An 11,677-nucleotide genomic window follows, 5' to 3' on the forward strand; every position below is an offset into this window, starting at 1 on the left:
CAAAAGGCAGATAAATTCTTTGAGAGCGAGAAGTGGAAGTCACTCAGTCGTGTCTGACTCTTTGAGGCCCCATGGACTGTAGCCCACCAGGCTCCTCTGTCCATGGGATTTTTCAGGCAAGAATACTGGAGTGGGTTGTTATGTCCTTCTCCAGGGGATCTTCCAAACCAGGGATTGAACCCAGATCTCTGGCACTGTGGGCAGGTTCTTTACCATCTGAGCCACCAGGAAAGCCCCCATCTAATATTGTATGCGATATTTCTTAGTGCCCCTTCTCAAAGCGACCAGAATAGTCCTCAGTTTGTTAGATGACTCTCTCAAATGTCAAAATAGGCTGTGAGGATAGAGACTGTATCTTGCTTATTGTTTTGTGACACTGCAGCCAAAAACAGTGACTGCTGCTAAGTCGCTTCAGTTGTGTCCGACTCTGTGCGACCCCATAGACAGCAGCCCACCAAGCTCCGCCGTCCCTGGGGTTCTCCAGGCAAGAATACAGGAGTGGGTTGCCAAAACAGTGACTGGCACGTTGCAAATACTCAGTGTTTGAAGAAGGCCAGAGACTTTGGGATTTGATCATGAAGCTTTTCACAAGCATGGAGCTGAACAACTAATGGTATTATTGTGAGAAGATTTCTACATGCATTTCTATAACACCATAGAGAAGCCAGCACCCCCAGTTTGTCTTTGTGGTGAATCTTAGGAGTACCATTTTTAATTTAAAATATTCTGTGGTATTCTTGCTTTGAGGGAAAACAGTTGGAATTCAGGAGCACAATAAGAGAATTAATAACTTTTCTTTGAACATGCATGCAATTTTGGAGCTGTCAATTTCAGCTATGTCTCTTTAAATGCTTTTTCTTCTAGAATCCAACTGGGTAGATGAGATTTTTTTTTTTTAATTCCATTATAGAAGTAATAGCCCTGTTTTGGTGTTTTGTAAGCAGATAATATTCTGCTAGTGACTGTCTTTGCAGTAATGCATTGCTCAGAATTCTGAATTCTATTATTTTACAACTACAGCAGCTTAAAGTGTATTTTTTATAAACAGCAAACTTCACCTCATAAAAATTCATTACATAAGGGCATAAACAAGTGCTTTTCCTTCTAGTCATTGGCAGTAAGTGATTCATCAGTTTTCCACAGAAAACCAATTTCATTGCAGATGTTCTGTAATTTCCAATCTCCCTGAATTGTGGAACCATATCACACAATCCCAATGCAAGGAATGTAAGGATTTTTTTTGTTAAGGTCTGTGCTTAGTCTCTTTAATAGGATTGAATATCATTTGCTGTCTCATCAGTTTTATTTTAAAAAATTAAATATTCAGTCTCCTATTCTTCCCTTTCCTGCATATGTTGATTCCACACATGGATAGGTCACTGGTAGAAAATTCAAAACCCACAGATTACTTGACGTCTGAAAACAGTAACATTTACTCCTTTTCCCGATGTCAAACCAGACATACAGAGAGAAACAAAATTTTTCCAAGACTAAATCCTTTTTCCTCAACAATGTTTACTTTCTCTTTTCAACCCCACAGTGAAGGAGGAGTTTAGGGGTCTTTCTATTAACAATGGAACTCCTAGAGACTTCTCTGGTGGTCCAGTGGGTAAGACTTCCTGCTCTCAATTCAGGGGGCTCAGGTTCCATCCCTCCTAGGGGAACTAGATCCCACATACCCAACTAAGAAGTCTCACTAACCACAACTAAGATCCAATGCAGCCAAAATAAATATCAATGAATAAATTTTTTTAAAAAATGGAATTCTTGACAGTGATCCTTGGAAAAACTGCATCCACCAATTCTTGAGTTTAGTTTTGTTCAACGTTTCAATGTAGAAACTAGAAAATGGGTGCATGCGGGCTTGCTAAGTTGCTTCAATTGTGTTCAACTCTTTGCAACCCCATGAACTGTAGCCTGCCAGGCTCCTCTGTCCATGAGATTTCCCAGGCAAGAAAGAATACTGGAGTGGGCTGCCATTTCCTTCTCCAGGAGATCTTCCCAACCCAGGGATAGAACCCATGTCTCTTATGTCTCCTGTATTGGCAGATGGACTTTTTACCACTAGGGTATTCAAGTATAAAATAAGGAGTGAAAAGGGAAAAAGAATGCCTGCAGATTCCATGATGGTTTAAGACCATATATGATCAATGAAACATTTCTCAGAAATGCTGAAAAGGAAAAGGTTAAATATCTCCAGAAAAAACTTAGGAAACTAAAGTCCAGTTTTTTTAAAAATACCTCAATCTTTGGATTGAGAAGTGGAATCAAAAGCATGATAATTAAATTTATGAATAACAGAAAGTTATGAGGTATCTCAAGGGTGAAGTGACAGATTTTCAAGATAACCGATTTGATTCTGAAGCTGGTCCTTATTTACCCGTCTGCCTTCCACTGCAGCTCTGGTTACTCACATATTTCCTTTAATGAGTTACATAAGGAAGGCCCGTGGACTTGTCTCAGCAGGACCATTCCACTCAGAGGCTTCCAAGTGTGTTTTGAAAAGTTATAAATATCTGCTGTAAGTTGGCCATGGGGCCTGGAATTCCATCATCAATGGATGTCTCTAAAGTTAGAGCATGATTTCTAATTTGCTAACCTTTTAAGGAATGTGCTACCACCTCTAGTGGCTTTCCTGCTGGTACCAGGAAGAAACCAGAGGCAGCCAAGAAAGGGAAAAGTTGGTGTCTATACCTACACCCATAAACTACAAAACTACCAATCAAACCTAGTCTATCTCTTCATCCCCTGTGTGCCCCAATTATTGCACATTGCCTATTTTACTTACTGTCCTACAAGTTTATTTAAATCAGCTTCTCCTTGAAACAATCTGAAACTGAAAGTCATAGGAATAATTAAATATAGCCTCCCTTCCCATTCAACTCGATTGTTGAAGAAAGTGTTCAACAATTATTGAACACTTTCTTCAATCTGTTGAGCACTGGGAATCCAATGATAAATAGGAGATCATGGTCTAACCCAAGGAGAAGAAGATGAGAGTAAATAGCCAAAGTGCTTGGTGAGCGTGAAGAAATGAGTAATTTATTCCATCAGGGACCTGTGGAAGGCCTCCCGGGAAGGGTGACATAGGGGTTCAGTCTTGATGGGTAAGTAGGGTCCCTTCAGATGAAACAAATGAAGAACATTGAAATGAGAAAAATAAAATTACTCGAGATTTAACACATGAACCCCTCATGTCCAAGTTCAGGTGAATAGTCATTCAGCAGGTAATCATCAAGGACCTATAGGGTGCCAGATACTGTGCAACGTAAGCACTGAGGATGAAACCACAGGACGTGTTTTCTGCCCACAAAGAGCTCATAGGTTTCCCTGAAACTATTTTATCTCTGTGGAAGGTAGAGTCCGGTCAGAGCAGGGGTTTGCATATGAGCGAGGTCAAGACAGGTTTGCAACATAAGACATCATCTAGAGAAGAAAACACAGGTGAATAATCTCAAGGGGAGATCCACAATTTATAGGGCCAGCAGAGTGGGTTAAGGATTCCTCAGAAGACACAGGGCAGCGAAACTAGAGATGAGATTAGTGAAAGAAAACATCCCAAGTAACAAAGTTTGGTGACTAATTTGCCCAAAGTTACAGTGCAGGTGTGAGAACTTGTATCTTTCTTGGTGTTGATGGTTTAGTCGGTAAATCATGTCCAACTCTTGACACTTCATGGACTGTAGCCTGCTAGGCTCTTCTGTCTATGGGATTTCCCAAGCAAGAACACTGGAGTGAGTTACAATTTCCTTCTCCAAGGGATCTTCCCGACCCAGGGATCAAACCCACGTCTCCTGTACAAGCAGGTAGATTCTTTACCACCAAGTCACCAGGTAAGCCCTAATATCTTTCTTACTCAAAATCTATCCTCTTTATATGTGAAACTGCCTTTCAGTTTTCTTTCAGCTTCTGCCAGAGACTCACTGTTCAATTGGCTTGTCCATGCCTCCTGTATCACATGGATCTCAACAAAAATTAAGAACGTATCAGAATAAAAACTTACTCAGATGGAACTATCCTTTAGAGTATTGGCCATAATAGAGCAGACCCTGTTCAAAATGTCCTGTTTGGGTACCTATACCAAAATTGAGAAATAGGGGAGGTTCAGTATATCCTTGAGATGCATGGATACTTGAGAGGAAAAGTCAATGTCAATGTCAACTATCTTTTGTATATTTGTCTTTTTTCCTGCAATCTTATATTAGTTTGCCAGGGTTGCCTTCAAAAAGCACCATATACTGAGTGACGCAGCAGAAATTCGTTGTCTCACAGCTCTGGAAGCCAGAAATCAGAAAGTGTCAGTCTAGTTGATGCCTTCCAAAGGCTTTGAATTATGTTCCATGCCTCTCACCTGACTTCTGGTGGTTTGCTGGCAACTTCATGCATTCCTGGGCTTGGAGCAGCATCACTCTGATTTCTGTCTCCATCTTCACATGGTGTTCCACTGTGTACGTCTCTCCACATTTCCACTTTTTATAAGGACACCAGTCATACTGGATTTTTGTTGTTGTTGTTCAATCGCTAAGTCATGTCTGACTCTTTGCGACCCCATGGACTACAGCACACCAGGCTCCCCTGTCTTTCACTATCTACTGGAGTTTGCTCAAACTCATGTCCATTGAGTTGGTGATGCTATCTAACCATCTTATCCTCTGCCACCCCTTTCTCCCTTTGCCTTCAATCCTTCCCAGCATCAGAGTCTTTTTCAATGAGTTAGCTTTTCACATCACGTGGCCAAAGTACTGGAGTTTCAGCTTTGGCTAGGAATAAACTTTAGGGATGTGCACATTGAATCACTTGAGGAGTCTGACAGACCGAGAAGAGAATGGAGAGGATTTATGCCCTGGAGCTAAGGTGAGAGAAGGAATGGCACAGTGTTCTTTCCACCCTCATGAAATAAGTATGACCCTGTGTATTAGTCAGTAGTTCTGCAGAAAAACAGAACTGGTAGGATGTGTGTATATAAATATGGATATAGCTATAAATATATTTAAATATATATGAAGAGATTTATTATAATCGACTTGTACAATGGGGGGGGGGGATTCAAACTCTGCCAGTACACAGGTATGCTGTTGACTCACCGTAGCCAGTTCCACTTTTCCAATCTGAAAGCCAACAGGCTGGAGAATTCTGTCCTACTCTGGGTGGGCTGATCTTTTTGTTCTATTCAGGTCTTCAACTGCTTAGATGAGGTCTACCTACATTAGGGAGGGCAGGCTGCTTTACTCAGAGTCTACCAACTTAAGTATTAATCTCATCCAAAGCATCTTCACAGAAACACCAGGATAATGTTTGACCTACTAGCTGGGCACCATGATGCCAGCCAGGTATTGGTTTACATAATTACTAGACCCAATGTTCCACTTTACTGAAACTATTAACTCTTAGACACAATGATCTGTTAGAACCTGTTTCTAATCTCCAGTGAGAACTGTTATTTAGAAGGTAGATGATGTTCCAAGATGTGCAGTAACCTCCTGAATCAGGAAACTGTATATTTGTCTTCCTGACCTTCTATTTATCCTTTAAAATGACAGAAACAACATTAGCTGTGAAACTAACCTGCTGGTTCAGATTCCTCTTTGTCCTTCTTAGTGAGTTGTATTCCTTTCTCCATTTTCTTTCAACTTTCTTTACTGCTGAAGTCTGAACAGAACTCAATGTTTTTCAGTTTTTTTTTTTTTTTTTTGGCCATACTGCTTGGCAAGTGGGATCTTATTTCCCTGACTAGGGATCAAACTCTTGGCTCCTGCAGTGGAGGCGTGGAATCTTAACCACCGAACTGCTAGGAAAGTCCAAAAACTTGATTTTTATTAGCTTATACTTCTTTTTTCCAAAAACAGTTTATTTCCCCTAAGTTAGTCAATTAATTTAATATTCAATAAAAACTAGGCTTTTGATATTTATTATTCTTTCTTATTTCAGTTAAATACAAATACTTGATACCTATACACTTATTTACACCTGGATCATAATGAAGACCTCCCTTTTGAAATAAAATTAATGTTCTAGATGTGAGATATACCAAATCAAAAGCAACTGAATGCAGAAACAGAAAGCAAAAAACATTAGTTATCCAATTATCTACATTAGAAAGTGGGGGATACAGACACTTAATCTAACCAAAGCCAAATCCAGATTTCATCCACACCAGCTTCTACTAGAATAATCCATCAATCCAATCCAGGACTTTTAGGATGAAGCTGATCTGTTAAATCATAGTCAACTGTAACAAGCATTATGCAGCTATACAAATATGAAAAAAAATAACTGGGGAGTGGGGGAAGGGGCTCTTCGATTTCTTCCTTGAATCTTTGTATTTGAGAAAATATTCCTCTTACAAGGGCCAAACCAAGTTCTGTCCCTCCCATTTCAGCCAGTTAGCTCTCCTCTGTGGTCACAGATTTGTTGGTCATAACACTCAAATAATCATCAAATCACAGGCTTGAAAGAATTTTCTTGAAGAATTCCTCTATAAAACATTTATCAATTAGGTATCCAGAGTCCATTTTATTACTTCCAATGACTGAGTTCACTGTCTCTCAAGAAATTTAGTCATGCTTTGAGCAGTTTTATTTACCTAAAATGTTTACCTGCTATTTCAAAATAGTGGTCTGCTGATCATGATTACGTCCAGTAAACCCAATTGAAAAAGTCTAATCTTACTTCCCCAAGAGTGTCTTTTATTTAAGTAAGTAAATGTTAGTCGCTCAGTCGTGTCCAACTCTGCGACTTGATGGACTGTAGCCTCCCAGGCTCCTCTGTCCATGGTCTTCTCCAGGAAAGAATACTGGAGTGGGTAGCCATTCCCTTCTCCAGGGGATCTTCCCAACACAGTGTTGGAACTCTGGTGTCCTGCACTGCAGGCAGATTATTTACTGTTTGAACCACCAGGGAAGCCCGTATTATCTACTTAAAATAAAAACAAAACTTGGCTCCCTTCCTTTTCTCTTATCTCATCAAATGCCTCCAGGCTTACCTACCCTCACTCCAGCACCAACACCTGCACTGCAAAGAGTAGTTAGGTCAAACGGGTGAGTAGAGCCTGAAATTCAGGCTCTGTGCTAGGTGTTGAGCACCAACATGGAGCTGTGGACAACCACAGGAGGGGTGTTTTTTATAATTTTCATGAAGCCCTCCCCCACCCCATTAGGGCTTCCCTGGTGGCTCAGTGGTAAAGAATCCACCTGCAATGCAGAAGACACAGGTTCCACCCCCGGGTCATGAAGATCCCCTGGAGGAGGGCATGGTAACCTACTGTAGTATTCTTGCCTGGAGAATTTCACGGACAGAGGAGCCTGGTGGGCTACAGTCCATGGAGTTGCAAAGAGTCTGACGTGACTGAGTGACTACACATGCGTGCACCTCCCCACCACACCACCACCCCCAACCCCACCAATTAGGTCCACTTGCCAAACTTTGTACCTGCAGGACTTACTCTACCTGGAGAAGTGGCCTTCTTCTTAGTCAGGCACAGATGTTACATGGGTCCCAGACTCTGTGTTCCTTACATGACATGATGTCAAATCTGACTTCTGTGGTCTCTTCCTAAATTTTTCTATTGCTATCACCACGATTATAGCATTAGTTTCTCAAAGATAGATTTCTCTTAATCTATTTTTTTCTTAAAAGTGGTACATGGATATACAATCAATTATATTTTAATACCATCTTTATAATTCCATAATTTTGCTCAATTGTCCTTGTCTAATTACAGTATCAAAGTTAAATCTTTTGAACCTGATTTTCAAAGACTATCATAAATTGGATTTAACTTAAAATTTTAACTCAGATGGTTCAAAACTGAACTGATCATCATTATCCCCAAACCCATCTTTCTATTGTGTTCTTTTTTTTACTAACTGAAGAATAATTGATTTACAACATTACATGTACGTGGCAAAGTGATTCAGTTACATGTACATATATATACATATTAAATGTGTGTCTTAGTTGCTCAGCAGCATCTGACTCTTTGCAACCCTATGGACTATAGCTGGCCAGACTCCTCTGTCCATGGAATGCTCCAGGCAAGAATACTGGAGTGGGTTGCAATTCCCTTCTCCAGGGGATCTTCCCAACCCAGAGATCAAACCCTGGTCTCTTGCACTGGCCGTGAATTCTTTACCGACTGAGTTACCAGGAAAGTCCTGACGCTTTCTACTTCTCCCCAAATAACAGCAGTGACCCACGGCTCTAACAGCCTAATTATCTTTGTTTATAGTTCATCCCAGTTATCAGTGACCTTAAACAATAATCACTGTTCACAGTGCATATAGGGACTAGTGATAGGGATTAATTTATTGTAACTAGAATAAGTCCTCCCAGATGGCACTCCTTCTGCCTTTCTGTTTTTAAATGTCTGACATAAGTGATCACTTTTACTCTTAATAAACTCTTAGTCTTGTTGTAAACGGTAACATCAAAGTGAAAGTGAAAGTCACTCAGTCCTGTCTGACTCTTTGCAACCCCATGGACTATTCCTTTCTCCAGGAAAAAGAAAGTGAAAGTGAAGTCGCTCAGTTGTGTTCAACTCTTTGCAACCCCATGGACTATAGCCTACTAGGCTCCTCAGTCCATGGAATTTTCCAGGCAAGAGTACTGGAGTGGGTTGCCATTCCCTTCTCCAGGGGATCTTCCTGACCCAGGATCCAGGGATTGAACCTGGGTCTCCCACATTGCAAGCAGATGCTTTACCATCTGGGCCACCAGGGCCTTCCCAACTCAGGGATCAAATCTCGCATTTCGGGTGGATTCTTTACTCACTGAGCCACAAGGGAAACCCAACAATACTGGAGTGGGTAGCCTATCCCTTCTCCAGGGGATCTTCCCAACCCAGGAATATCGAACCAGGGTCTCCTGCATTGCAGGCAGATTCTTTACCAACTGAGCTATCCTGGAAGTCCTGTTGAGTGTGAATTATTTATGCCTTTGCTTGTTATCTAACACTTTGTAATTTTCATATATTTTCTTACAGTTCTTTTCATATACTGCAAATCCACAGACTGTGGAATCTTCACATAAGAGCATGACCTCATGCTTTTAACTATGTGGGTGAAAACATTTACTAACCATTTCCCCTCCAAACTAAGTAACATCAGAGGATTTTAACTTGTGAAGAAGTTAGGTCAGAATCTGTTTTAAATTTGCTCCTAATATGTTATGCTGAAATATTAAAATGGCGTAATGAAAAAAAATTTAAGAATAAAAGTTCTGTCAGCAGAAAGTTTACTTGGCGCCTTGTTATCAAACTTTCCCAACAGTTCAAGTAAAGACAGGATAGACCAAAAAAATCTTAGTGTTTAAAACTTTTTTTAAATTTTATTTATTATTTTTTACATTTAACTGCACTGAGTCTTTGTTGCTTTGCATGGGCTTTCTCTAATTGCAGTGCTCAGGCTTTTCATTGCAGTGGCTTCCCTTGTTGCGGAGCACAGGCTCTAGACACCCAGGCTTCATGAGTTGCAGCACATGGGCTCAGTAGTTGTGGCGCGTGGGCTTAGTTGCCCCTTGGCATGTGGAATCTTCCTAGACCAGGAGTGGAATTCATGTCCCCTGTATAGGCAGGCAGATTCTTATCCACTGCACCACCAGGGAAGTCCATTTAAAATCATTTCAAACTCACAGATAGAAGGGTGGACTGACTCAGGTCTAAGCCACTCAGGTCTAAGCTGGTGTCTAGAATATACCAGCTATCCAGACTTCCTACATTTTTCAGAAGTGATAGAGACCTGCTGACTCCAAGCCCAATGCCATCTTGCTTGACCAACATATTACTTTAAACAAAGAATCAAAAACAAGCAAAAGGGGGTGAGGGTGCTACTTTGCCAACATTCTTCTGTTTGAAAACATTTTCAAAGTTTCTTGGAACAGTTTCATGGCTGAGGATGCCATGAGCACACTGAGAAAACGTTTGGCTCCCCAGTGAATGGACAACCTTTCTTAGAGCTTAAGTATTGAAGTTAATTGTGTGTGCATGTATGTATGTTAGTCATGCAGTCATATCTGACCCTTTGCAACCCCGTGGACTGTAGCCCACCAGGTTCCTCTGTCCATGGAATTCTCTAGGCAAGTATACTAGAGTGAGTTGCCATTCTCTTCTCGATGGGATCTTCCCAATTCAAGGATCGAACACTGCATTGAAGGCAAATGCTGTTAAAAGGTCAAGACCTAATGGGCTTCAAGTTTATCCTGGAGGATTTAAGCCTCAAAGAGAAAGAGCTGTTGGCCTTGTAGCAGTTCCTGGGGATTTGCCACAGCCGGGCTGCTCGAGGAAGCTGTATACGAGTGAGAACTTGGGAATCCTATATGGAAGAAGATGGTGCATGAAAATAAAACCCAGTAAGGCAGTCTGAGCCATCACAGATTAAGGAGAAAAAACAAACAAACAAACAATCATTTAGAAATTGATACCTCATTTCCTTTGTCCTTTCTATGGAGTATGTCATTAATATGCATGATGTTTTAATAGTATTTGCCTCATTTTGAAGAATGCAAGTCTCTGGAGGTGGTTCCAATTGTTAGCAATTAATGAGAAGGCTGACATAGGATTTTAACTTCTTGAGGAGACAACGGAACCAACTAATTGTGATCAGTCTGAACCATAGGCCCAAAGTCTTAAAGAATGTGATTTCATCCACTTGTTTAAATGGCGAGCATTGCATTGCCTTATCTGAATGCTAACGTTCTTTAAAAGGATGTTTTTCACACTAGAGATCAGGACCCAGTGTTAGCTGGAACCAGTGTTTTGGAAAACTAACATAAAATAGAACTAAGCAGAAAACACATTTCTTCACTGGGGGAGGGGTCATGTATTAGTTAGGATAAGCTAATCTATACTTGCTATCTAAGTGGCTTTAATACAATAAAATATTTTCTTCTCATTCATATAAAGCCACTTCAGGCTAGGTGAGCCTCCTCTATCTGACTTCACACTGCACAACACATGGTCTGCAGGTCAGGGTGTCAGCTGCCACCATGAAGAGAGATGCTGAGGGCCACCCAAGGAGAATTTAAGTTCCAGGCCTGGAAGCAGCTCGTAGTATCACAGCTGCCCTCATCCCTTGGGCCACCCCTGGGTCACGTGGCCACAATCTAACTTGATGGAAGGGGGCACAGTGCTGTCCTCCTATGCACATAGAAGAGACAGCAGGGGGACTTCCATGGCTACCCAGGGGTTAAGACTTCACCTTCCAATACGGGGGAGTGGGGGGTGGGCTTGAGGGGGTGGCTGTTGATCCTCCATTGCGGAGCTAAAATCCCACGTGCCTCATGGCCAAGAAACATAAAACAAAAGCACTCTTGTAACAAATTCAATGAAGACTTTGAAATGGTCCACATCATCGACACAGGGAACTTGAAGCCTGTGCTCTGTGACAACCTAGAGAGGTGGGAGGGGGAGGGAGGGGGGAGGGGAGTACAAGAAGGAAGGGACGTATGTATACCTACGACTGGTTCATGTTGATGTATGGCAGAAACCATCACAATATTGTAAAGTAATTATACTACAGTTAAAACATAAATTAAAAAAAATTTACCCCCCCAAAAGTTCACATCAAAAAAAAAATAATAATCTTCAAAAAAAGAGTCAGTGGAAATGGCATTTATATCACAGCACTCCATTTATACCCATGCTTCACTGAGTTTGGCATGAATGAGCTTCTGTAGAATATGT

The sequence above is a fragment of the Giraffa tippelskirchi genome, chromosome 6, assembly GCF_054371585.1.
Source record: "Giraffa tippelskirchi isolate mGirTip1 chromosome 6, T2T-mGirTip1v1.2.pri, whole genome shotgun sequence".
Classification (NCBI taxonomy): domain Eukaryota; kingdom Metazoa; phylum Chordata; class Mammalia; order Artiodactyla; family Giraffidae; genus Giraffa; species Giraffa tippelskirchi.